This window comes from Amblyomma mixtum, chromosome 7 (genome assembly GCF_055824585.1).
Source record: "Amblyomma mixtum isolate Tamu chromosome 7, ASM5582458v1, whole genome shotgun sequence".
Taxonomy (NCBI): Eukaryota; Metazoa; Arthropoda; class Arachnida; order Ixodida; family Ixodidae; genus Amblyomma; species Amblyomma mixtum.
Window position 1 is genome coordinate 2,772,361 of NC_143018.1, and position 15,313 is coordinate 2,787,673.

At 44.4% G+C, this 15,313-nt stretch overlaps 1 pseudogene; it reads left to right on the forward strand.

Moving 5' to 3' along the window:
- Positions 1 to 7,555, forward strand: part of LOC149334806 (uncharacterized) — a 31,745-nt pseudogene extending 24,190 nt beyond the window's left edge.
- Positions 7,556 to 15,313: the final 7,758 nt, after the last annotated feature.

The following is a 15,313-nucleotide window of genomic DNA, read 5'->3' on the forward strand; positions in this document are numbered from 1 at the left end:
GGCCCTACAGCCGAGCAGCCGCCGGCATTTTTCGTTAACGTGCGTCGCAGACTGGCGTCGTTGACTGCCAGCGTGCCCGATCTGGATGTTGATGAAACCCCGCCCTCCAGGATGTGTGAAGCACTAACGGTCGCTGAGGTGACCCGCGAACAACTCCAGCAATCGAGACGGGCACGCTGGCGCCAACTGACCTCAGCTGCGCTTCCTGCAGATGTCAGGGACTTCGGCTGGCTGCGAGGCTGGCGGGTCCTGCCCACAAGAGACCGCCTTGCGGCGTGGGGCGTGGCGCCCTCCGCCCGATGCCCGCAATGCGGTCTTTTAGAAACGTTGCGGCACGCTATGTTCGACTGTGTAGTGGCGCGCACCTTTTGGGTACTGGTGTCACGGATGTTTTTAACCCGCCTCGAAGCGCGCACTAGTTCACGCGACCTGTTTACAAATATGCTGTTGTGTGTCGGCATGTTCGTTTTGTGGCGGCAGCGTGGAGCGGCTTCCTTAAATGGGCGTCCGCAAAGAGCAATGTTTCCAATGTTGCAGCGCCTCCGCACGCGCCTCTTTGAGCAAGCATGCGTGGACGCACTGTCAATGAGTGAGGCTGAGTTCTTGCGCAAATGGTCGACATATTTCATCGTCCTGCGCGGCGGTCGAGTGTCGGCTTTCTTACTGCCTTACTGACGTGCTCAGTGCTGCGTCACTGCGCATGTGGTTGACTAATCAGAGCATTGAGTTCAGCAGTTTTGCTTTGTATTTTTTTGTTGACATTAGAAAAAAATAAACTTCTCTTTCTACGCCGCCACCGAGTAATTCAGTCCTTTTGCAGGCGCAAGTCAGCCCAAAAAAAGAGCTTCGTTTGCAAGGCTTGTTGCTGTCTTCCTGACTGCTGGATTGCCGTAACTACAATGGGACATCTGGTGGAGGTGATGGGTAGCCTTCCATGTACCGGACACCCCGAGCAAGTCGTGACGCGAGCCCTCTGAGTCATTCACTGGAGGAACTGACTCCAGTCCACCCCGCAAGCCGACGTCTACTAGAGAACGCACCTGAGTTCGGGACTCTGCCGGACCCTACCCGGAAGCGGAGGCAGGTAGCCACGTCTACCATGAGCTTACCCCAGACGACGACTCAAATCATTCTGCAGCAGCCCCGGGTGCCACCAACCTTCGGCGCTTCGCATGGCGCAGACCCCGAAGAATGGCTGGAACAGTTCCATCGTGTGGCTGTCTAACAACTGGGACGATGCCATGAAATTTAGGTACGTCTTCTTCGCCCTGGAGGGACCAGCAAAAATCTGGTTTGAGAATGAGGAAGCCAGCCTTGGGAACTGGGAAACCTTCAAGGAGTGGCTTCTCAAGACTTTCACAAACGTCGTGAGAAAGGAGAGAGCCCAGCAGCTGCTACAGTGCCCCATACAACACCCAAACGAGAGCGTTGCAGTCGACACTGAGGAGATGAAGCGTCTCTTCCGGCGTACCGACGCGAGCATGAAGGAAGAAAAGATGATGAAGTTGCTTATGCGAGGAGTTAAAGGTCAGCTCTTTGCCGGCCTCGTCCGCAACCCAAAGAAAATCGTTGCGAAATTCGTAGAAGAGGCATCCACGATGAAAACACTCTTGATGCCCGAGCCCGCCAGTATGACCGCCAGCAGCGCGTTTACTCAACCAGCTGCCTGGACACCGCTAACAACGATAACCTGCGGGAGGTTATACATCAATTTGTGCGAGAAGAGCTCCGACGATTGCTGCCAACGGGAACGCAGCCGCAGCTTACATCACTCAGTGACGTAATTCGGGACGAGGTTCAACAGGCCTTGGGTGTGACGCCGACATCCACGCAGCTTCTGCAGCCCCCAGCCATGACTTACGCCGCAGCAGTGCGCCGTCCTCGGTATATCGTGCTCTACTGCACACGTCATATTCGATATGGAATCATTATGGCTAATTTGTCGCACTCCCCCTGTAACCGTGCTTCTTGGCGTTTGTTGTAGACCGCCGCAGTCTGACCACAACTTCTGTCGACATCTGGGGTGGTATTCTGCCGGTGTCGCCTTTTGCGACATGTCGCATATGGGCGGGGCCTAAAAAAGTGCTTACAGATGCTCGAAGAAACGGAAAAAGCCGCCGGCACTTTCGTCTGCGGTGCATTCATTCACTCCGAGAAGCGACAATTTACCACTGCTGATTCACTAGCAGCAGTAGTTTCGTATCTTTTATAGCAAGAATATTTGCCATCACATGACGTCTAATGTTCAAAAAAAAACATTTGCAAATTTAATATAAACTCGCTTTACTTCATTTAAGTCTATAAAACACCGCGAAAAAGCTCCAAATCTATTTTTCTTTCGTTCCGGACGGTTGTGCTAGGTTTCGGCTGCGTTTCGGGCAGTTGCAGACGGTAGCAGTGTAGCTGGAGGTCCCATTAGGCTTGCGCGCTCCAGAATCGAGAGCGTATCTAAAAAACTAGGCTGAATTGCAGCTTAAACTTTCTCGTCGAAGCAAGGTAAGTCATAGCGAAAAGTAACAACACCAGTAGTTGCCGGTAAACATGCCGACCGGAATCGCAAGGACTGCTGAATTGGCTGAAGCGGGCGGCTCTCGCTTGAAAGGACGTCGCCATGTTTTCACGCCAAGGGCGCAAAAGCCGCAACTGCCGATTGCGTTCGTACGCTAACGGTAGCCCGTCGCCCGCGCGAATCGCTGCAGCGCATTCCGTTGTTCGACTAAGCGTAGTAAGTTGGGGCGACGTCACGATGACGTAGCAGGAAGGCGGGTCCGTGTCGTCACGCCGCCGTCACCGCGGCTCGAGCCAATCAGCAAAGAGCGAATGCGACATGTCGCAAAAGGCGACACCGGGAGAATACCACCCCTGAACGATACTATAAATCACCTTGTTGTTAAATACCCAAATGCGCGCATTCTCCTTTTCGGGGACTTCAATTATCCGGGCATTGATTGGCAGAGTTTAGGTACTTTCTCATTAACATGTATTACAGAGGCCAACAATTTCATTGATGTCTGTTTAAATTTTAATCTCACTCAGTCTCGGAACCTACTCGCGTCACGCATGCAACCGCAAATACCCTTGACCTAATACTAACTAACAGCCCTGAGTACCTATCATCCATTAGTTACCTTCCAGAAATCAGCGACCATAAAATCTTACATGCTCTATTCTCATTTACCCCCGCTCAGAAGCACCCATTCAGAAAAACAAATCTTTACGATAAAGGGAATTACGATGCAATAACTGAAGACCTTAACAGGTTTTTTTCAGAGTACCCATCCACATTCGACGCACACTCTGTTCACGAAAACTGGTTGATATTCAAAAATAAGTTAAATATGCTCTCAAATATGTTTATCTCCAGGGTTACATTCCAAATTAACTGCAATAAGCTATGGTTTACCACGGATCTAAAACGTCTCGAAAACAAGAAGAAACGCCTGTTTCGTGCTGTCAAACGCACTGACAATCAAGCCGATGGGAAACGTACCTCGCGTATGAGAAATCATACTTCCAGTCCGTAGCGCCAGGCGCTCATTTTATCGCACCGACTTACCGAAGCTACTAATCAGCAATCCTAGACAATTCTGGCAAGTTTTAAATCCTAAGCAAAGTCATGATATTACACTGACTAACGACTTGCACGAATCGGTCACTAACCATGAATGCGCAGAAATATTTAATAACGCATTTGCTTATGTTTTCACTGGTGAATTTGACACGCCTTCCCAGTTACCACCACTCAACACAGAAGCCATCATGCCAGCTATCACATTCTTCGCAGATGGCATTGCTTCCATAATTGATAACATGAAACTCTCATCATCAGCTGGTATGGACATGATTAATACAAAACTGCTGAAAAATGTAAAATTAACATGTGCAGCTTACTTGTATTTGAATTTTTCGCAGTCGCTCTCTTCAGGGGTCATTCCAGATGACTGGAAAACGGGGAAGGCCGTTCCAGTCTTCAAATCAGGTAGCAGAGACTCCCCCGTGAATTATCGCCCCATTTCATTAACTAGCGTACCCTGCAAAGTCATGGAACAAGTCTATTCTCATATTATAAATTTCTTAGACTCAAACGATTTCATACATTCTTCACAACATGGGTTTCGTAAGGGCTTGTCTTGTGGAACCCAATTAGCGTTGTTCCTTCACGACTTGCGCACTAATCTTGACCGTAACATACAGACTGATGCAATCTTTCTAAATTTTGCAAAACTTTTGATAAAATTCCTCAAAGTCGTTTATTGGTAAAACTTGCGCAGCTGAACTTACATCCTGACATACTACAATGGATTGAGCAGTTTCTCACTAATCGTTCTCAGTCAGTCTTTGCTAACGGCCACCTAACAGCCTTCCAGTTACATCAGGCGTTCCGCAAGGATCTGTACTCGGTCCATTACTCTTCTTAATATATATTAATGACTCACCTGACCGCGTTTCCTGCAGCATTCGAATGTTCGCAGACGACTGTGTTATTTACCGTACTATTATTAACTCTCGTGATCAACTTAGTCTTCAGACAGATCTTAACAGCGTACTTATTTGCTGTAACAATTGGCTTATATCCCTCAATTCTAATAAATGCAAACTCTTATTTTTCACTCGTCGCCACAGGCCGCATCGCTTCCAATATTCAATTTTCTAACATCTCGATTGAATCAGTGGCTTCTTATAAGTATCTAGGAGTCAACTTGTCTTGTGATTTATCTTGGCGCAGCCATATTGGCAACATCATTTCAGCATCGAATAAAACTCTGGGTTTCCTCAAGCGCCATCTCTGCCTTGCCCCTCTACACGTAAAGTTACTCGCATATAAATTGTTTATCAGACCAAAATTAGAATATGCCTCTGCCATATCGAGCGCGCACCAAACTCAATTAATGCATTAGAAGCTGTCAAAAAATCGTGCTACTCGATTTATCCACTCTTCATGCCCATATGACGTCAGCGTTTCTTCATTGAAAGCATTATCAGGACTACCGCCCCCTTCGCTCCGTCGTAGCATTGAAAATCCCACCCTTTATCACAAATTCTTTCATTCTTCACTCAATCGGCCACAGTATATCACAGCTGCAGCACGCATATCTCACCACAGCAGTCATCCCCTACAGGTTGCCCGGCCGCCATCGCATACTGCCACCTTTTCTGCTTCATTTTTCTTTCGAGCAGCAACGGACTGGAACGGCCTACCCCGTGACATCGTCAACATCGCTTCATCCTCTACTTTTCAAAAACATGTAGCCGATCACCTTCAGTGCTAAATTATATTCGCTGTTTTGTTTACTCATTTCATTAAAATCCCACCCCATATGTAATACCCACGAAAGAAGGGGGCCTTTAAGGAAAATAAACCGAACTGAACCTCAAAACATCGAACTATTATAAGCACTTAATACTTCAGTTATCTCAAAAAGTATGTAAAGAAACATGATCATGGAAGACAGTTGGGCTAGTTGGTGTGAATTCGTTAGTGACTGCGACATTGCAACTAGCGTGGAAAGCACAAGGAGAGCGACACAAGGAACCGACGGGACAACACGCTAGTGTCCCGTCGTGCTGTCCCGTCGGTTCCTTGTGTCGCTGTCCTTGTGCTTTCCACGCTAGTTGTAATGTCGCAGTCACTAACGTAAAGAAACATCAAACACAGAAACCACCTACAACATTTGGCCTGCAATAATGCATCACAGAGTATTCCAGTCATGCTGTGCATCTTTTTTACCTGACTGCATTATCTTCTCCTCAACAGATTCATCGAATGCGTGAAGGGGATCACGACCTCTTTTTTTTAAGTTTTTTCGAATAACCTCGAAGCTTTTTATGAACTGCTGAGCATTGTGGCCACAGACCTCACGCGTCAGCATGTCGTGAGGGAGCCCCTGGAGCCAGGGGAGAGACAGGCAATAGCCCCGAGGTTTGTAAAACTTGATTTCTGTCCGTGTACATGTCAATAAGCAACAACCTTCTGCCATGCAGAAAGTGCAGTTGTGACATTTAGTATTGTACTGGCAACAAAGTGGACAGTGTGAATATCCTTTTTTATTCCTTTTATTAATCATCTGAAAACAATTTGAAAGGGTGGAAATAAAAAGTTTGGACTAGTATATATTTGCTTGGACAAAATGCTAAAAGAAGTCGAACTGAACAGGGTCAGCTACATATAATCCAGTTTATTTTTTCGTAAAGTATGACTGAATCCTGCAGTGATTACATGAACATACATGAAGTGGCATATTTGAATATGTGCCACCTAGTATATAAAAATAGTGCAATCAAACTGCACATATGCTCTCGTTGCATTGCCCGTAGTTTGATATTGAGAAGCACAAGGGCACTGCTGGAGTTCAAGTGCAGTCGCTAGTGGGCAGTGGATGCACGTGCTTCTTTGTGATAAAAGTTATTCCTACACGAAACAGGTTCAAGAATGCAGATTATTTTTTGAATGCTGGTGCTGTGTTCGTTTCTCAGAGTACTGTTCTTTGATAACACTTCGTAAGTGCTTCCTTTTGTCTGGCAGTTTAGGTGACCTATGTAACGTACTAGTCATATTAGTGGTTAACGTAGGGCAGATATATTGACTAGGTTTACATGATCATGTCATGGTGGTCACAATACTTTAATGCATCAATTTTTTGCACCTGTAACTTTGCAGTACGGTAACCTAGCAGTTTCATATTGTGAAATTTCTTGGCTTGCCACGTTTGCGCAAAACCTGTACAGGAAACAGCGGCACTGACACAATACGCAGACACAGAAAGCTTGGTAGCAAGTTTAAGTTTCTTCATGAATTGAATCTGTTTTTCTGTCTTGTGACTATCTGGCTTCAGGGCAGGACATATGCAATGTGGCCCTTGCCTACCGCGTTGGCACAGAAAATGGGAGGCGGTGCATGCATGCAGCATATCGGTCCATATGGGAACAACTGAAAGATCACTTCATGCAGGTAAGCTGAACCTGAAGCTGAACCTTGGCTGCAAAATTTGTCACCCATTCCTTTTAATTTAAAGTAGTTTATGGTAAGGCAAATGCTTCATGATATTAATAATGTGCGCCACCCTGCTATGAAAGTTAGCATTGGTAATCTTTCAGAGATGTGTATACATCAGTGTGGCAGCTTTGTCGCAGATCTTCATATAGGCTTTGCAACAAGGGCTGATACTCATATGCTCGTTAATAGTTCTCAGTGTATTCTTTGCTAGCTTACAGCCAGCAAACACAAAATTGTATCTGGGCCCTGGTTTATGACTGTATTGCTAACATTTCGTTGTCTTTATTGCTAGCATGCAGATTAGGCATGGAATACTTTTAACTCTTGGCAGTTCAACATTTTGGCACTTTAAGAACAAGGAACAGGCAGATGTAATGGGCCCCAACAAGGGAATGAAAAGAAATTGCATTCCACATATCTGTCATTGGGTATTGGCGTTCTGTCATGGCTCTTGTCTTGCAAGTTTGCTACTGCCCACCTTAAAGCAGTACTGTTGCCTTCTTCCTGACACCGACACAAGCGGAGTGGCGCCGAATTGCCGATGATTTTGCCAATGGATGACAGTTCCCAAACTGCTTTGGGAGCAGTTGTTGGCAAACATGTGGCTATTGTCTGCCCTCCAAATTCTGGGAGCAGATACTACAATTACAAGGTAATCGCACTCTTGAAATGAATTATTGACATGATAATGGTTCGCATAGTGGCATATCAAACCTATTTCTGTCATTACTCGACAAACAAAATAGTGCTGCTGTGTATATCAAGGTAGCTTGCACTCCCTTGCGAGCTATATTGCACTTCAAAGCTTAAATTGCTCTGACAGCGCATCTCGCATGATTGCCCTGTAGAGGCGAAATACATCTCATTGTGCATGTTTTCTTGCCGAAATTCAGTATATACAGGAAAAATACGTCACTCTGCGTGCTTTCTGGTCTAAATTGAATATACAAGTTATTAAAGGCAGCTTTGGAAGCAAGTACTGTTCACGTATTCCTAGCTTCCCAACCCTTACGCAATGTAAATTTGAATGATTGCATAGACTGTCGCAATACTAAATGAGCACTGTGCGGAAGCTGCTTGTTATGGGTTGCCAATGCTGCAGACGACGCAGGTCTGTAATTAATTCTGATCAAATCAGGGCAGTGCGTGATCCCGACATGCTATTAATAAAGTACGACAGTCGTGTGCCATCTGTTCATCAGATTCCAGCGCGAATAAGGGAGCGGTTTAACCAAGAGAGGCGTATCATTGCGCACGTTTAGCATTGCAACAGCGTATTTAACGTACAAGCAGCAAATAAAATTGGAACAGGATAACTGCGATTCTTGCCAGGGTGCAATAATACGTGATGCGACAGCTGTCACCTTAAGGAACTAAGAATTGAGCAAGTGATAATACCTCCTCCTTTTGCTGTTATAGTTTCAGATGTCATGTTCATAATCCATTTGTTGTTGATAACACCTGGCGTTTCTTGGCATTGTCTCTGTACCAGCAGTTTATAGATTAAACGACCATCTCTTTTGCAGATGTAAAAGGCACAGGCCCTTGCTGCAGTGTACGAACCACCGTTGTGGCAGGACATTGGCGGCAAGGCATCCAAAGGGCGTCGGGGGACAGTTCCGAGCCTCGGTATTTCCCACTTGCTCATGCCCATTCAGGACATCACCATGCTGATGCCGCAGCAGCCAGGAACTTATTTTCCACTTACTTCAGCAGCGCAGCTGGCGAAGCCCCCTGGCAGTGGCAAGAGCCAGGCATTTCTAAGGTAGCAGCCCTGAGACGAGGGGCGCGCCTGTAGCACCATCTATGCAACTAAAGGTAGGGTGCTTTTGCATTAAGAAAAAATGTGCGCAGAGTTTTTCCGGCCTTATTACCGGCCAAGCTGCTTTAACCTGTGCAGCTGACTTCGCTATTCTGGAACTACTTTATTGTAGTATGGTCAAGCCCACTTAAACAGTATATCGGCTATAACAGTGATCAGCCCGGCACTGCATTCTATTCAAAAATATCCGTTTACTACAAAGTTTTCATGCCATGCTAATGATTATAACAGCCTTTCTACTGAGAGCCAGGACAAAAAGTGCTAGATTCTGCCAAAACCACGGCTGCCCAGGGGAGACCGCAAGTTCGCATATTTCACTTCGTGTGAGGCCCCTCCACCCTCCGAATTGAGTTGGCTGCACCTAATGATACAAAGAGAAAGCAAGAGCCCTCAGATTCCCCCGCCCTTTCCACTTGAAGACAGAGCAGCAAGATACTTTTGAAAAAGATGTCTGTCCGCTTTATGCGTAGCAAGCAAAGCTGCCAGCCCGTGGCTTTGCCCAGAACTAGGCAACAGCTTCCTGCGAGATTGAAATGTTTGAATCTTCATTTTGTCTTTTTTCTGAAAATTGATTTATAACAAATATTGGTTATAGCAGCGACATTTCCTTGGCACTGCCATATTTTGTGAGCTCTACTGTACTGAACTGGCATGAAATGAAGCAGGACGAGAACATCAACGTTGCACCAATTTTTTGAGGAGGGTAGAAACGCTCAAAACTGCTGAAGTTTGTATGCGTGGTTAAAGAGGAGAAACAAATTCTCCATACAAAACAGATGGATAATGTGACTACTAACCAGCATGGTTTCTCTTGTGGAAAGTAAACTTTGTGCATATGCAGAGCCTGTTACGGAAAAGGAGGAAATCAATGTTGTAGGCAAAAAGGCACGGGTTAGGTGACCAGTTAAGGACAGAAGTGACCTTTACGCTCTTGAACGTATGTGTGAATCTTTATCACATTGATCACACGGGCAGCTGCTCTGTATCAACATGGAGTCCCTGCAAGACCACGTGGGGACCGTCGAATAGGTTCTCGCCTCTTCATTCATAATGTTCTCGACTCAGGATGACCACTGTTTTTTTTTTGTGCTACATGCATAAAGATAACTGAATTTTCTCAGGGGTGACGAAGTTATCTGTAGTTTTGAGTGTCATATTCTGTGTATTAGGCACACAGCCAAGAAAATCATTCAACAAAAATGACCTGTTTGGGAAAAAACAATTGGGCACCACAGCTTTGTTTAGCAGTGCATTCCTAGAACATTTGGAGCAGCTTTATGTGCGGCCCGGGTAGAGCGGCCTCCGGGACTGTTTTCATCACTTCGCCTAATGTTAATCCAAAAAGTTCACAACAGTCAAAATTTTCGCTTCCATTAAGGGCCTCGGTAAGCTTGCCTAGGTTAGCTACTATTGTCTCATCGACCCGGTCGGTCTTTCTTTTACGCCGTTCGCCATGCGCAAGCGCTATTTGTGGCAGTGGAGCCCTGGCTGCTGGCAAGTCTTCATGTGCAGCAGGAGGTGAATAAGCCAGTGATTCGTGCGAGCATGGATCATCTAGCAACCACTCTTCGAACTTTGAAAGTCCATCGTTGTCAATAGTTTGAGTGCTCAGCTCAAACACTTCGCAGGGCTCAGACACTCCGATGGCCTGGTACGCACTGTTTGGCTCCAACACTGTGTTGGTGTGAGACGCACCACTTGTCTCGGACATTGCGCTGTCCTAGAGCACTGTGACGAGACGAAATACACCGCTGGATACCAGCACACAACATGACGCTGGCTGGCTTTTTTTGGAGACTTATAGTTGCCTGTAGTCCTATATATATTATAACAGCAACCATGCACCAAAATGAACACACCCCTCAAATTTCTGGGATTATTTTTTTAAAAAAGAATCGAACGTTAAAAGTGAAAATACAGTATATAGCACATAAAGTTCTGTGCTGCAAGAGTGGGCAAAGTGACTGAAATGCTTCAACCATGCTAAAACGAATTCTGCTTTTTGCAGCGGTTTTCATCGCGTCCACTGCTGCTACAGGTCCCCCTTTCGTGGTTCAGAATACGTTTTCGATTCCAGAGCAACGGAAACAAGAATCTCGCCCGTGCCTGGTCGGCCCTATCTTCGTTACTGAAGATAGCCATGGTCCGACCACGACCGGACTGCTCAACGTCGTCATGGACTATCCAATCTTGCTCTCACCATCACCAAAAGTTTTGGAATTTTTTAGGTCGAAAGAGTGAGCAGTTGAGTAAGATTCGAATTACTGACGACATTGTGAGCGACTGCGCAGTGATTGCAGAAGGTTTTAATTCTTACTTTCAAAGCGTATTTCTGACGGAGAGGGCAACCACAGCTAGAATTCGAGGTGAAGATCTTGGTAACGTACCGGCTATTTCTGTGATTGGTGTTCTGTCGATGCTGCGCAAACTTGATGATAAGAAATGTTCTGGTCATGATGGGCTTGCAAGTCCTTTTCTTAAACATTTTGCAACACAATTATCCGAGTTTTTAACACAGATATTTCAAGTCTCTTTAATTTCTGGTGATGTGCCGGAGGACTGGAAAATGGCACGCGTTGTACCAATCCATAAAAAAGGAGATAAGCTAAGTATTCCTAATTACAGACCGATTTCAATTACTACTTCTTGTTGTAAGTTAATAGAACACATAGTCTCAGGGTACCTTAATTCGTTTCTAGCTGACAATAATATTTTATCCCCTTTGCAACACGGCTTCAGAAAGGGTATGTCCACCGTGACGCAGTTGGTTTCAACGGTTAATGAATTCCAAGTTGTTTGATGTTCTTTTTTAGACTTCCGCAAAGCTTCTGACACTTTCTCATGGCAAACTCATTTCTAAATTAGATAGTATTGGCGTCCCTACTTATCTTGTCAACAGGATTCATGCTCATCTTAAACATAGGAAACCATACGTAGACGTTAATGGCTGCAGATCTAACGATCTTCCAATTACTTCAGGTGTACCTCAAGGCAGCGACTTAGCGCCACTGCTTTTCCTAATCTATATAAACTATCTGTCTGCTTCCATCCCCAGAAATGTCCCTTTAAAGCGTTTTGCTGATGATTGCATACTTTTTAAGACCATAAATAACCAGAACGATCACTACATCTTGCAAAATGCGCTTCTAGCTGTTGATCAGTGGTGCGTAAAATGACATATGCAACTAAACCTTAATAAAACTTTCTCTTACGCATTTCGCGCAAAAACATTTTAGTTCTTTCTCTTACACCTTGCAAAATCATGTAATCCACGAGGTTACACAATATAAATATTTAGGGTTAACGTTAACTCATGACTTAACATGGACTTCACACATTGCAGACATTTGCTGCTCGTCTTTTTCTAAGCTTTGCTACTTAAGGCGGAAGCTTAAAACTGCCCCAAGTAAATTTAAACTCCTTGCATACTCAACATTTATTATGTCCAAATTAGAGTTCGCTTCGGTATTATGGGATCCATTCATAAAGAAAGACATATACAGGATAGAGATGGTGCAAAGGAAAGCGGTTAGGTTTATTTATAACAAATACAGGAGGTTAGACTCACCCAGAACACTAATGAAAACCAACCATATTCTATTACTTGAAGTACGCAGGAAAGTTTCCAGGCTGTTGTTTAAGCATAACCTTTTAACACATAAACTAAACATACCCCGCCCTGTCATTCTCAAACAATTGTCGCGCCGAACACACCATTCACGAATTCATTTGCTGGAACCCTTTTTTGCAAAGACTGACTGATTCAAGCACAGTTTTTTTCCACCGAATGTTTCCGACTGGAACTCTCTTCCCGAGGCCATTTTCCAGTCCTCAAATTTTAGTAAAGCTCTTCAGAAGCATTTTCTCGAGTGAATGAGCGTTGCATTTCGTTATTCTGCTCATTCTTTGTAACCCCATGTATTTTCGTAGTATTTGTCATTTTCAATGCCTTGTATAGCCCCTCCTGCATGGGCCAATCTATTAGCCTGCAGTATTTTGAAATGAATGAATAAATAAATAAATAACTCTCATATTGTTATCACAGAAAATTACTGAATCCTCGGGTGAATCGCTGCTTCGGGCTCTGTTTTCAGATGTATAGCAGCTTGCGCAGTGCCATCTCTGCTGTTGTTGCCAGCCATTAGTTTGCTTGTTCAATTGCTATTTTTTGTTTTTTTCGCTGTTATCCAGTTACATTTACTCTTGCCTTCCTTTCGGTATATAGGCCTAAGCAAACAATATGTAGTCTTTTCATCTGGCAGTAATGTCTTCGGGCCCTGCAGATATTGTAAATCAATAACTCGCCTTTGTTCCCTGGCCCACTGTGCTCTCTTCCAATTTCAATGGCACAGCTTTAAGACATGGGCAGAAAGCGTGAAGCCGGCATTCAGTGTGAATTGGAAAGTGTCTGTGTAAGTGCAGTGCAGCAGATGTTTTACAAGCATTTCTCAATGAAGGTACTGAACGCATGAGGAGGAAAGCAGAAGCTTAGAGCAGCCTTTATTGAGTGGAATCCTTCAGCAGGCGTGAAAATAGTATTTAGTCACAGCCTGACGTGGGACAATAATGTCCAAATGTGTGAAGATGATTGCTAAGAAAAGGCCCTAGACTTTGTCAGTATCACAGATAAGCTTGAATGAAGCCTAGGCCAAAAAACAACCTTGCTTGAGCCTTTTCACAGGTAAGACGTTCTGCAATAAAAGGTACATTTTTGATGAGTAGGAAATGCCGCTTCGTTGGGCCACTGAGTTCACAAGTCTTTGCAAAAATATCGAAGAGGCCTTGACAGTCACTGAATACGCTTGATTTTCATCTTTGGGAGAACAGCATGCACTCCTCTATGATTTTTATCACAAAGCTCACTGCGTTGTTTTTAAATTCGCTCACCTCTCTATAGGATACCAATTTTACCCAAAATCCACTACTGTCACTGACTAAACACGGGAATTGCTGCGCACAGTATATACACTTCAAGAAAATCCTTTACACTGAACTCTTCAATTCGTGGGAAGCAAAGCCTTGTATTTTTCTTTTGAGTGTTGACTGCATTTTTGTTTGTAGGCGTTATCAGCACATTCATAGAATATACATTGAAGTTGCTTACTGCGCAAAAATGTTTTCGAAGCACACACGAGTAAACAAAAACAAATGAGAGTATTGTGATAGAGGTACTGTATTTATAACAGTACAATGCCGCAAAGAATATTACGCGGAGTGTAGCTTTAGAACTCGCGAGAATGTACAAAAATTCGAACTTATAACGCGATCAAAATTTATTCAAGTCAGTTATATAAGCCGAGGCGTCGAGGGCTCGGAAGAAAAGCGATGCGGCGTGCAAAAACACTGAAGCAATGGCTAAAGGTCGATATCATTTGAGCGGCAAAACTTCGTGAATGCGTGTGATACCAGCCGCAAGACAGCATTTGACCGGCGAGCCAGCCACGGCGGCCGTAGTCATCCCCGCTGTAGCCGTTCGTTCACTTTCCTTTCTCTACTCTGCTAAATTTGCACTGAATTCTATTTTGTAATGACTCCGTATCGTCCACGAAGTCCACAAAGCCACTGCACACAGTCGCACATGCAGGCACATGGAGACGCGCACACAAGAACATGGGGTCAAATACTATGCACCTGGAAAACGGCAAAAATGAAAACTAAACAAAACATCTGACACAAACTTTAAACACGTCTGTACAATCAAGGTGATCATGCACACACTGAACGATCCATAACCGAAGAACGAATGGAAGAAAACAACCCACAAACACTACCATACAGTATTTAAACAACTTACAAACATTGGATAGGAGCACTGTGTGTACATTAGGCATCACCCTCCAGCAATTCACAAATGATAGCTTACAAAACAGACTCTTCGGACGAACGCTCTTCATACCGTGTGAGCATACTGACATGGAATAGCTTCTAAGTGTGGCTCAAATCTATCCAATAGTCCACATCATTCTTTTTGCCAGAAACTATGAATGAATCTTTCCATTGCATCAGGAGTTTATTGTGGCTACTCGGCAAAAGAATGAGGGCACGACCTCCAACTTTAAATACCGTTTTTGCTATTCCTGTCATTATATCTCTTCTGAGATTTTTGGGCACGCAGCAAATTTTGATGTGCCGCACTAACAGTTTGCTCGAGGCGTTCTCTTAAATCAAGGACATACCCATATTACATTTACATTCATTCATTTTATTTGTTCTTCACAACATGACGTACATATTGTGAAAGGGGCCAAGAAGAAAAGCCGTTCCTTTACGGCTTGAAGAAAACCTTGGTCTCCCTGGCATTGACGGCAACGAAGCAACACAATCCAGATACAAATGTACAAAACAAAATGTGCATAAATATACAGAAACGAACTAAATTATAATTTGACACTTTTATGAATGATATGGCGACAAGCTCATGTCACGGTCGGGGAATAAAGGCAGTTATAATGGAACAGTGGCGAAATATCTCTACAAGGTGTTTTGTTTTTGAAATG